We start from the raw sequence: 13,256 nt of genomic DNA on the forward strand, positions 1-13,256 counted from the left end.
GCTTTGAACATTCACATACCAGGGTTTGTATAGACATATGCTTTCATTTCTCTTGGATAAATACCTACAAATGGAATGGCTGTATTACCTAGTGGGTGTATGTCTATTGTTGCTGTTGTTGTTGTTGTTGTTGTTGTTGTTGTTTTAAGAAACTGCCAAACTGTTTTCCAAAGTGGTCGTGTCACTTTACATTCCCACCTGTCATGTATGTCATGTATAAGTCTTGTTGCTCCACACCCTCATCAGCATCTTGTATGGCCACTCTTTTTAATCTTAGCCTTTCTCATAGGTATATAATATCTCACTGTAGTTTTATTTTGCATTTCCTTTTTGATTAATGATGTTGAGCATCTTTTCATGAGCTTTTTCACCATCTATATTGTTCTCTGATTTGTTCAAAATTTTGGCCATTTTTAAAATTGAGTTGTTTTTTCATTATTGGGTTTTGAGGATTTCTGATCTATCTAGATCCAAGTCATTTATTAGATACATATCTTGCAAATATTTTCTCCTAGTTGGTGGCTTGTCATTTCATTCTCTTAACTATATCTTTTGAAGAGCAAAAGTTTTTCATTTTAATGAAATCCAATTTATCAATGTTTCTTTTATGGATTTTGCTTCTTTTCCTAAACCAAGGTCAGAAAGATTTCCTCCTATGTTTTTTTTTCTGTAATTTTATAGTTTTAAGCTTTACACTTAGATCTATGATACAACTTCAATTAATTAATATATTATATAGTACAACATATGGATCAAAGTCTTTTCATATGGATGTCCAATTGTTCTAACACTATTTGTTGAAAAGACTATCCTTCCTCTGTAGAATGGCCTTGGCATCTTTGTCACATCAGTTTTCCATATATTTGTAGGTTTGTTTCTGGACTCTTTGTTTCGTTCCATTGATTTACCTTGATGCCAGTACCATATTTTCTTGATTACTGTGGTAAATCTTAAAATAAGATAGTGTTGATCTTCCAACTTGTGGGGTTTTTTTCAAAGTTGTTTTGGTTATTCATGCTCCTTGGCATTTACATATGAATCTTAGAATCAGCTCATCAGTTTCTCCAAAAATCATATGGGGATTTTTATTGGGATTGCATTGAATCTATAGATAAATTTGGGGAGAATAGACATCTAACAATATTATATTTTCTAATCCATGACAATGGTATTTCTCTGTATTTATTTAGATCTCTCAGCAGTGCTTTATAGTTTTTAGTGTATAGGTCTTTCCTATCTTTTGTCAGATTTATCCCTATTTCCTATTTTTTATGATATTATAAATGGTGTTGTTTTTTAATTTTAATTTCTGACTATTATTGTTATACAAAAATAAAATTGATTTCATATGGATTCATTATCCTGCAGACTTGCTACACTCACTTAATAGTTCTAATAGCTTTTTTATAAAAAGCTATTTTATACAAATAGTTGGATTTTCTACAAATAATCATGACTGCAAGTAAAGACAGTTTTACTTTTTTTTTTCTAATCTAAATGCTTTTTATTTTTCTTGCATTATTGCATTGGCTAGAACCCCCAGTACTATGTCAGAGTGGTGAGAATATCGTTGTCTTGTTCTTGACAAGGGGAAAGGGGGAAAATGCTCAGTTTTTCATCATTAAATATGATGTTGGCTGTAAGTTTTTCACAGATGTTCTTTATCAAGTTGAGGGTATTTCTTTCCATTCCTAATTTGCTGAGTTTTTATCAGGAATGAATATTGGATTTTGTCCTGTGCTTTTGCTGTATCAGTTGAGAAGATAATTGGTTATGTCCTTGCTCTGTGTCTGAAATAATATCTGAGAAAGAGCTTCATCCCCTTATTGACCTTCTCTTGATCAAGTAGTGTGATGTGTAGTAGCTTTTTCAGCTTTGCTCTACTACTTTTTAGAAACTATAATTCTGTAATTTAATTTTTAAAATTCTGCTGAATAGAGTTCAGTAATTATTTTTCCAATGGCAAAACTTAATAGTAATTTAAAAATCATAAACATCTCAAAAAAAGAAACAGAATACTTCTGGTGCTTTATGCACTGTTCCCTTTAAAGCTGCTTTTATCCTTTGTCTTTATTAGTTTTAATAGCCTATTACCTTCTTATTTTTTGATAAATAATTTTATTTATTATTTTGGATAAATAATTTTTCTAAAGAGGCAAAAACAAACATCATGTTCATTTTTCACCTTCTGATAGAATATTATAATCTCTTTCCTAGCAGTAACAGAAGTAATCTAATTGAAGATTAAAGATTATCTTTTCATGTTGAATGATTTAAATTGTATTTTAGTATGTCATATGACTAGTCAGGAAATAGACACCCAAGTATACTTGGGGTGCCTGGGTATCTCAGTCGGTTGAGCTTCCGACTCTTGATGTTGGCTCAGGTCATGATCTCACGGTTCACGTTCGTGAAATCCAGCCCCATGTAGGGCTCTGCACTGACAGCACCTGAGCCTGTTTAGGATTCTCTCTCTCCCTTTCTCTCTGCTCTAACCCCACTTGTACCTGCATGCATACACTCTCTTAAATCAACATTTAGAAAAAATATATATACCGTTTCTTTATTATTTCCTAATTATTTCTAATTTGGACCACAGGAAGATAATTCATTTAAAAAAAATTTTTTTTTCAACGTTTTTATTTATTTTTGGGACAGAGAGAGACAGAGCATGAACGGGGGAGGGGCAGAGAGAGAGGGAGACACAGAATCGGAAACAGGCTCCAGGCTCTGAGTCATCAGCCCAGAGCCTGATGCAGGGCTCGAACTCACGGACCGCGAGATCGTGACCTGGCTGAAGTCGGAAGCTTAACCGACTGCGCCACCCAGGCGCCCCGAAGATAATTCATTTTAAAGAGGATTTATTTATAGGCAACAACCCTACACCTGAATGATGCTCCAGAGTGAGTTATTGCAGAATAGGTAGACATAGTATTACTTCTCTGTTATGTTTTTGAGTTAAAAATTCAATACTGGTTTCTTTTATTAAATTTACTAATCTCAGAACCCCTATTTATTGAGGAGAGTTGCTGTAGTCTAAATGGCTTTATGTAAAAATCTACTTACAGAAAAAATTTTCTATAAGTTACTTCCAATTACCTTCAAACAGCTCATGATAACATAGTTATATTGATCTAGTTCCAATTAATTCTTTTTTTTTTTTTAATTTTTTTAACGTTTATTTATTTTTGAGACAGAGAGAGACAGAGCATGAACGGGGGATGGTCAGAGAGAGAGGGAGACACAGAATCTGAAACAGGCTCCAGGCTCTGAGCTGTCAGCACAGAGCCCGATGCGGGGCTCGAACTCACGGACCGCGAGATCGTGACCTGAGCTGAAGTCGGCCGCTTAACCGACTGAGCCACCCAGGCGCCCCTCCAATTAATTCTTTATAAAAAGTAACCCTTGGTTAATGGCTACATGAATTAGTAATATATTCATGTGGTGGACTGTTACACAGCTATTTTAAAACATGATGCATATGAAAAAGTTTTAATGACATAGTAATAATGTTCCTACAGTGTAATGCTAAATTTGCAAAGCAGGTCATAACATTAAATATATCCTTTAATCTTGATCATAAGAATTACATGTGTGCATGTGTGTGTACACAGAAAAAGGACTCAAACAAATAGATTGAAATTTGTAGTTGTGGTGTTAATAGTAGTTGTCCCTGGGTAGTGGAATCATATGCAAATTTTAATTTTTTTCTTTAAAACTTCTGTATTATATGTAAATTACTTTAGAATTAGAAATACTTGCTTTTAGGTAGCAATAATTTTATACAACAGCTTCTTGTTCAGATTTCTGTTTATTAATAGTTATGCCCTAAGAAAATAATTTAGTCACATACTATTCACTTTGTAGGGAAAGATACTAGAGCTAATTAGAACTACAGTTAAATTCTTCCCTGTTTGTTTTTCCTGATATTGTTGATATTCTTTTCCAACCCACTCTAAATAACTCAACTGTCTCTGCTTGAAAACCGACCTAAGCTCCCAAGCTATGCAATAAAAAGATCATAGAGTTTAAGGGAAGAAGAAAGGAGGCTATGATAAAAATACCTTTTCATCATACCAGAGTCTAAAGAGGTATCTTTTAAACATTTTGAAATATGTTCCATCATTTTGTCACAGTTCAGGACGTCCATACCCACCCACATATATGTATCGATTAAAACAAAAATTTCACTAAATATATAGTAACTCTATGTCTTACTATAATATTTATACCATGTCATACTATACTACACTATTTTCTTTTTTTTTATACTTTATTTTTCATTAAAGGCAGATTGTGATCCTACTAACCTAGTTTCATTATCTACTTTTAGAAATGTATCCTACAGATGTACTTAGGCCTATATAACAAAGTGTATGTGTAAGGACATTTATTGCAATATTGGTCATAGCAACAAAATGCTGGAAATAACTTGTGTGTGTATTAGTAGCGTTCTGACCAAGTAAATTATGGTATGATTACACAACAGAATACTATGCAGTCATTAAAGAGAATGAGAAATCTTTATGTATAACATTCTCTAAGATATAGTAAGTGAAAAAATAATGCACAGAAAAGTGAGCATAGGGAAATACATCTCACAAAGCCTCTTCTTTGCTTCCCCTTGACTTGGTTCCTTTGAGAATGGTAGGAGCTCCCCAAAAATGTTCTGTCCCAGAAAGGGAATGAAATTAGTAAAAGGCATGTATGTTACCAGGTTCAGTGGTGGGTACACTAGCAGAGAAGAGTCAAAAGAAGCAGGAAAGGGTGGTCATATATATGGGCTGTTTATGAGTCGGGTATTTACAAAAAAAAGTAGACTGCATTCTTAAGTGATTAAGTGTCTTTTCCTGCATCAGAAAAACATTGTGGGGTGCCTGGGTGGCTTGGTTAAACATCTGACTTCCGCTCAGGTCATGATCTCACGGCTCATTTATGAGTTCAAGCCCCGCATTAGACTCTCTGCTGACATTGCAGAGCCCACTTCGGATCCTCTGCCCCTCTTCCACTGGTGTGCTCTCTCTCTCTCTCTCTCTCAAAAATAAACATTAGAAAAAAAAAAAAAGAAAGGAAAAGGAAAGAAAGAGAGAGAGAGAGAGAGAGAGAGAAAGAAAGAAAGAAAGAAAGAAAGAAAGAAAGAAAGAAAAGAAAGACAGACATTAAGCCCCATGTGTAACAGCTCTTAAGAATAATTATCTGATATCAGCTACTTGCTATACAACTTTTTGGCACATGCCATCATTCATATTACAAATTATGGCATTTAGCAGTTCAAGAGTGAAGGTTCCAAAAAATAAGCAAATTTCTCATTTAATTGACATCTTTCTGTGGCCTGGTTTTTGTATGACTTTGAGGAAAGAAAGGGGGAATTTAGCTTGTAAAATGCTACCTATTTAGAGAACACATCGTTCTGTAGCCATTGGGGAGAGGCTTCAGGAAAGATGATAACAGTGGGGGATTTCATTGCATTTATTCAGCCTGAAACTAAAACAAGTAAAAAAGGGAAACAGCTTATTCCTGTTATTTCGACTTCCTCTTATTGTGTCTTCTTTGCATGTGTTAGCCTTGTGATTTGGGATTAATCAGAAGTTATTTCTAGTGGCTCCCCTTAAAGAGAAGAGAAAGAAAGACAAAGAGGTTGCTTGTAAAATTAAAGCCTGTGGTCCATCATTTAGTATTTCAGTATAGCTAGTTATAGGAAAAATTTGAAAGACAGAAGGAAACCATCTTGTATGTTTGCCGAAAATCTTTATGGACAGGGAGCATATATAGAATGAAGCAGGAAATTTTATTATATGGGCATTTATTTCCTTAGAAAAGCAGAGTAATGTATCTGTTCTACCAAACTATTCGCATCTATGCACAAGGAGGCTCATTGCAGTATTGTTTAATGCAGGAATGGAAAATTATAAACAACCTAAATATCCGTCAGTAAAATATATCAATGTAAACTGTTACATCCTTACTATGCCATATTATGTAACTGCTTTCTTTTTTATGAGAAGAAAGCAAGCAGTGTACTGACGTATTAGATCTCTAGACACAATAAATGAAAAAAGTACACATACACACATTTATGGATATGCTTGGAAAAGGTCTGAGAGGATACTGATTATACTGAGGACTCTTTTTTAAACATTTTTTTTTTAACATTTATTTATTTTTTGAGACAGAGAGAGACAGAGCATGAATGGGGGAGGGGCAGAGAGAGAAGGAGACACAGAATCCGAAGCAGGCTCCAGGCTCTGAGCCATCAGCCCAGAGCCTGACGCGGGGCTCGAACTCACAGACCGCGAGATCGTGATCTGGCTGAAGTCGGACGCTTTACCGACTGCGCCACCCAGGCGCCCCCCCTTTTTTTTTTTTTTTTTTTTTTTTTTTAACATTTATTTATTTTTTGAGACAGAGAGAGACAGAGCATGAATGGGGGAGGGGCAGAGAGAGAAGGAGACACAGAATCCGAAGCAGGCTCCAGGCTCTGAGCCATCAGCCCAGAGCCTGACGCTGAGGACTCTTGAGGTAGAGACATTGGCTTGTATTCAGGAAGGAATTTGGCTTTATCTACATAATTAAATTTTTTTATGAGAAAATATTCATTTATGATGAAATTAATATAAAAATTAGGGGCAGCTGGGTAGCTCAGTTGGTTAAGTGTCCAACTTTTGATTTGGGCCCAGGTCATGTTCTCAAGGTTCGTCAGATCGAGCCCCTTGGTGGGCTCTGTGCTGACAGTGCAGAACCTGCTTGGGATTCTCTCTCTCCCTTTCTCTGCCCCTCCCCTCTCTCTTTCTCTCAAAATAAAGAAATAACTTTTTTTAATTATATTTTTAAGAAATAGAGTATGAAAATAAGAACAACATCGGGGCTCCTGGGTGGCTCAGTCGGTTCAGCGTCCGACTTCAGCTCAGGTCATGATCTCACAGTCTGAGTTTGAGCCCTGCATGGGGCTCTGTGCTGACAGCTCAGAATCTGTTTCAGATTCTGTGTCTCCCTCTCTCTCTCTGCCCCTCCCCTGCTCATGCTCTGTCTCTCTCTGTCTCAAAAATAAATAAAAATATTAAAAAAAGAAAGAAAATAAGAACAACATTTACTTTGTAACTGTCTTTATTTCTAATTGGTTTATCCTCTCACATAAATGTATATTAATTCTAAAATACAGTTAAGGGGATAGAGACAAGCCTAGCATGCCTAGGTAAAGCATGAGCTTGTTAGCATCACATCCCTGATTGTCTCCCAAAAAAGCAAAAGTAGATTTCCCACGAATTTTCAGATTCTGCTTTTGAACAGGACACCTAAAAGGTCTTCCTTCAAAGCAGATTCTTTCACAGGTGATGGACTCAAATAGAGCTGACAGTGTATGCATGAGCAACTACGTGATGAAAACTTCAAGAAGTGTTATTATCATAGCAGGAGACCTATAACCCTTCAAAGTATTTTTTCCTGGCTCTGTTTCATATCTGCACTTCATAATATTCCATTGTTTAACAACAACATAAAGTATTTTCTGCATCAGAAAGCCAACTCCACCTAGTGAGTTCTAAGATAACGCATAACTTCAAAAAATTATTTTAATCTAATTCAATAGCTATCTGTTCAACAAAAGACTGAACTCGTCGGTAGGTAGGAGTACGTGACCGTGTTATTAAATTTGGAAGGCTTTGTTCTCATTGCCTCACATTATTTTACCAATAAAATTTTTGTAGAGTTGAGTCAGACTTAATGTGATTTCTTTTTCTTCGCACTGGATTATTGATAATATGGAAATTTATGAATTCATGCTGCTGCGCATCACAGATGATAGATTTTCACCTCTCTCTTCTTTAGGCCTAGTATTTCTCCTCATGGAGGGGTGGATACTTAATCCTATTCAGAACTACATCCCAAATACCTAGAACCTCAGAAGTTCTTCAGAAATATTTGTTATATGACAGAATAAGTTCAGGCTCTTTAAGTCTAACTTCAGTATATTGAAGGTACAAAATAGATTACCACTTACTAATTAATATTTTTGAGAAGAGAGGCTTAACTATAGTAATATAGTTTCATTACTTTTCCTGTTGATGATTTCCACTTGGTGACATTATTTACATTTCAGCCTGTACTGAGAAGGAACAATTTGTTCTTCAGACAGGAAATCATTGCTTATGTTTGTTTCTGTATTTGTAGTAAAGGATACCAAATAATTGGGATGTGTACCTTTGCTCACTATGCACATGCATTCATCTAAAAAAAAGACCATATTTTATTTGTTTGTTTTTTGAAAAACCATATTTTAGTTTTCAGCTGACATTTTACCGTGGTGTCCTTTCCTATCAAATTGAGATGTGGTCATCTGCATTTCCTGACTGATTAGTAACGGGAGCTTTGTGTGCCTCATTGAAAATAGTATTTTTTTTTTTAAGAGTACAGCTTTGCTTGTCTTTCTTTATCTGTCTAGATATATACAAAAATATTGTTTACCAGACTTTCAGCTAAGGACCTCTATGGGCATCTGTCTAAATTACACATATCCTCTCTCTATCTTTCAGAATATATTCACTTATCTCCCATTTCTCCAGTGGGTTTTTGTTCTTGCTTTTGGCTCCCACAGAATCTTCCTCATCCCCCCTTCTCTGGTTGCTTTCCAAATGGATCACTTTTCCCTTTAAAAATCTTCCTTTCAGAGGCACCTGAGTGGCTCAGTCGGTTAAGTGACTCTTGATCTCAGCTCAGGTCCTGATCTCAGGGTCCTGATTTCAAGCCCCACGTTGGGCTCCAGGCTGGGTGTGGAACCTATTTAAAGTAAAAATACTAATATACTAATAATACTAATACTAATAATACTAATACTAGTATTCGTATTAATACTAATATTAATACTAGTAATACTAATATTTAAAGTAAAAATCCTTCCTTTCCTGGGACAAATAACTACCACGTGAGGCCAAGAGAAGTCATTTAAGGAAGAGCACTGAAGCAGTCTTAGAGGCTTAGAATGGAGCCAGTTCTATTCCCATTGGGATTAAAATGGTAAAGGGGTCTTGGTTATCCCATTCTTGTCCATGGCGACACTTAAAGTTCCTGAAAGGTGTTGCTACCCCATAGAGTAAAAAGGAAAAACTCTTGTATCTCCAAAGATAACTCCTGTTCTTCCCATCCATGCTAAGCCCCTCAGTAGACTTTTATTATGAAGACAAAGGCAGTCTCTGGTTAGGATTACTTGGAATTAGTAGTAATTAGTGGTCAACTTGAGCACGCTGGGTTTCACCATGTATTTATTCAGTACCTTACTGTAGTGATAAGCATTGTCGGTTCACATTTAAAATTGTCATTAAACACGCACTTAGAGCCCACCTTTTACTTCTCGGTCCTGGCTTCTTTACTCCTCTTCCCCTTCTGTTCTCTAAAGACAAACCATCCTTCCCAACTGAATAGCTAGCTGCCTCCCTCCACATTAGTCTGCAGTGACAATAGAAGTTGCCACCCTTCCAGCCTCTGACTTGGGACGTAGAGCTTGATCTCTCTTAATATGTCATCCTAGATATTCTGTTCTACCTTCTCACACTAGGATGTATAATTATCACGGTCCCTGCTTCTGTTTGCCTGCCCTGACATCTTGCTCTCACTGTGTGTGGCTCTCAAACCACACCTAGTCCCCTTTCTCATTTGACCCTGTCTGTACACTCCCGCCACCCTCCTCTACCCCCACAAACTTCTTATTCCTGTTTACTTGCTACACTTCTCAATGTGAACACTCTGTACTTCTCAGCTAGGCTAATAAGGACCCTCTTCCTGCGACCTTTCCTCTGAGTAGCTTGTTTCTTGCCACGTTTCCTTGTAGTATCAGACTGTTTGCGATTTAAGAATCTCACCTCAAAAAAATGTTTAAAGTCTCATCCCACAATCATACAGCTCTCTCCATAGAATCCCCTAACTAGAAGAAGAAACCCTTTCAATCTTATTTATGAGCTCTTTTTAACTATGTTAGCCTTGAAGTAGTTTCTGCACTGTTAATACATTGTGAGTTAAAGAGGCTGAGCACACCTCTAATGAAGTTTTTCAAGTTCATAGTTACTTAAAGTATCACACTCAGGTTATAGTCTACGGTCTGGGTCTCCTTATGCAATACTTCAGAGACAGTTTTTGGATTATATGCCCCCCTCAACCTCATGGTGTTTCCTGTGATTCATTAAGTTGCTGATAGTCCCATTGATCTGCCAGCACCCGCCCACTTCCAGGATTGGTCTTTTCCTTCCTGTTCCTTCTGAGTGTAAGGTCTGAGGCTTAGAAAGTCCTGATCAAATAAATTGTACTTGGTGTTCCTCTAAACATTAATGATACTGTTTAGAAAACATTTAAACAAGCAGAGGCAGTGTGTTTATTTCTGCTCTCAGGCCTTAAACTTGTCTGGCAAATTCTGAGCTCCTTAAGAGCAAAGGACTTCATCTTACTTAGTCAAATCTCTCTTCTCTTATCATTGCCCACATCACTTAGCATTTGTAGTACCCAGCAAACATCAAGTGTTCAATAAAAGCATTCAAAGCATGTGCTCTTGTGAATCAGCCATATGTCCAAAAATTTTCCCAGACTTCTCCAGTGCTGTTTTGGTTGTCTAACCCTAATAACACAGATTTTTTTTTTTGTTAACATTTTTGTATATTTGATGTTAGGCCAAACATGTCGTGGTTTGTAGACATTTATAACATTCGTTAGTTTAAAATAAAGCAGTAAGATTGATTCCTTATTACTTCTTTTAGAATTTATTTATGACAGTTTAAACTGTTTAAATTTTTTTTTTAAGGTTTATTTATTTTTGAGACAGAGAGAGACAGAGCATGAATGGGGGAGGGTCAGAGAGAAGCAGACACAGAATCTGAAATAGGCTCCAGGCTCCAAGCTGTCAGCACAGAGCCCGATGCAGGGCTCGAACTCATAAACCGCGAGATCATGACCTGAGCCAAAGTCGGCCGCTCAACCGACTGAGCCACCCAGGCTCCCCGAAACTGTTTAAAATCATAGCTCCAGGAGTCAGACTAATTGGATTCTTTATTTTAGTGTTTTTCATATTTTGACAGGGACACAGTAAAAAATAGACTATATTGTGACCCAGGGAATGAACACACACACACACACACACACACACACACACATACATATGCATATACATATACACACCCTTATATTCTTAGATCAGAAGAAAAGTTTCTTGAAACATTACTCACAACATTCAATGCTCTACAATGTTTTCTGTTCTATTTTATTTTTAAGCTTACTGACGGACCCCTACTAAATTGAAATTAATTCCTCCAAAGTCCTAGGGAATATCTGTTTATGTATTACTCATTCAGCTAACAAATTCAGTACTTACTATATACCATTTATTGTACCTCTCCACTACTAACTTTGGCTTTGTGACCTTGGGACAAAGGTTCAGTTGTGTTCAGTTTCTTCTATAAAATGGAGATATAAGTGACGTACACCTCCAGAGGTACGTTGTTAGGATTAGATTAGATGTGTAAAACACTGAGCACACTGCTTGGCAGGTAATAAGCACTATATAGTATTAGCACCTCCTTCACTGTTTCTGCTGTTATTAAAATTTACTTTGGTTGGAACATCCCATGTTTCTGAAACACTATATATAAAGCATATAATGCTATAACTTCATTTTCCCTTTAACTCTCATTATGTGCTTTTATATTTTTGAACTAGAGATATAATTTAGGTATAGTGAAATGCACAGATCTTAAGTGATGATACATAGATCAATAAGTTCCGACAAATGCGTACATCCTACATCCCCATCAAGATACAAACATTCCCGTCACACCAAAAAGTCATCTTGTGCCCCTTCCTGGTTCCTTGTCCCCCTACACCCAGAGGCGACTGCTGCTGTGATTTTTTTCACCATGAAATTGTGGTCGTTTCCAGTTTGGGGCTGTTATGAATAAAGCTGCTTCAGACAGCTGTGTGTAAATCTTTTTGTGGATTTATGTTTCCATTTCTTTTGGATAAATACTTAACTGCAGACAGGCGTTTTTCTACCATTATAATTAATTTCTAGATTAACGTCCAAAGTAATTACACCATTTATACTCCCACCAGCAATATGGTGAGTGTTCTAGTTGCTCCATCATCTTCCCAACATTTGATGTTGTCCATCTTTAATTTTAGCCTTTCTAAGAAGTGGCTTTAAAAAAATTTTTTTTAGTGTTTGTTTATTTTTGAGAGTAAGAGCACGCATGTGCGCACGAGTGGGGAGGGGCAGAGAGAGGGGAGACAGGATCCAAATTGGGCTCCTCGCTGACAGCAGGGCCTGATGCGCCCAGGGCTCAAACTCACAAACCCTCGAGATCATAACCTGGGGTAAAGTCAGAGTTCAATCAACTGAGCCACCTAGGCACCCCTCTAGTGGTTTTCTAGTGTTATTATTGTTTTAATTTACATCTCTTTGATCACTAATGAGTTGAGCACCTTTTCATGTGCTTTTTGGCCATTTGCATTTTATCTTTGGGTCTGTGATCCATCCTGTATATGGTGAGATAGATGTCAACTCTCATTATACAGCATCCTGAATAAAAGAGATTAGGATCTAATGTGCCATTAGAGTTATATTCTAAAATTCTAATTTATGTTCAAGAACATTAATTTGTTCAGTACTTATTGACTGTCTTTACACATTTTCTTCCCCAGCTCAGAAACTTATTTACATAGACCCAGTCCAGAATATAGATGTAATTTGTTTCAACCACACACATAGATTCCCCACACACACAAAAATAAAACAGAACAAAGACCACAAAACTGAATACATTTATTTCAATTTCACTAGGAGTTTTCATAAGACTCTTTGGAATTTGAATGTTGAAGCAGCTACATTAAGCTGTTTACCCATATTCTATCAACAAGCAGCCTACTAGCTAGAAGTATCACACTTAATATCTGTTTGTACTAAACTTACCATTTTTAGTCTTCAAAAGAATTTAGTGCACTTTAGTCAAATAATAATAAATGGTCATCTATTCTTATGTAAATAGTTGATTTTATAAACATCTGCGGCTGCAAGCTGACTCCAAAGGGAATCTTTGAAGCTCATTCTACTTTAAAGTCAGTTTGCTAACTGTATAAATTAATATTACCTTAAATGATTACACTAAGTAAATCATAGATTTTCTTAACAGCGGAATAAAATATTGACCTCACTAACTATGATAAGAGTAAGGCGAAGCTGAGACATCAGGAAAAAGCTGGAAAGTGAACATCTGTTAAGTGTTTTG

The 13,256-nt window shown here is 36.4% G+C and overlaps 1 protein-coding gene across 2 annotated transcripts in view; it reads left to right on the forward strand.

The window, feature by feature from the left end:
- CTTNBP2NL (CTTNBP2 N-terminal like) overlaps positions 1-13,256 on the forward strand; it is a 52,918-nt gene that overhangs the window by 22,666 nt on the left and 16,996 nt on the right. The gene's annotated exons all lie outside the window — the stretch shown is intronic.

Source organism: Felis catus, chromosome C1, assembly GCF_018350175.1.
Source record: "Felis catus isolate Fca126 chromosome C1, F.catus_Fca126_mat1.0, whole genome shotgun sequence".
NCBI lineage: Eukaryota > Metazoa > Chordata > Mammalia > Carnivora > Felidae > Felis > Felis catus.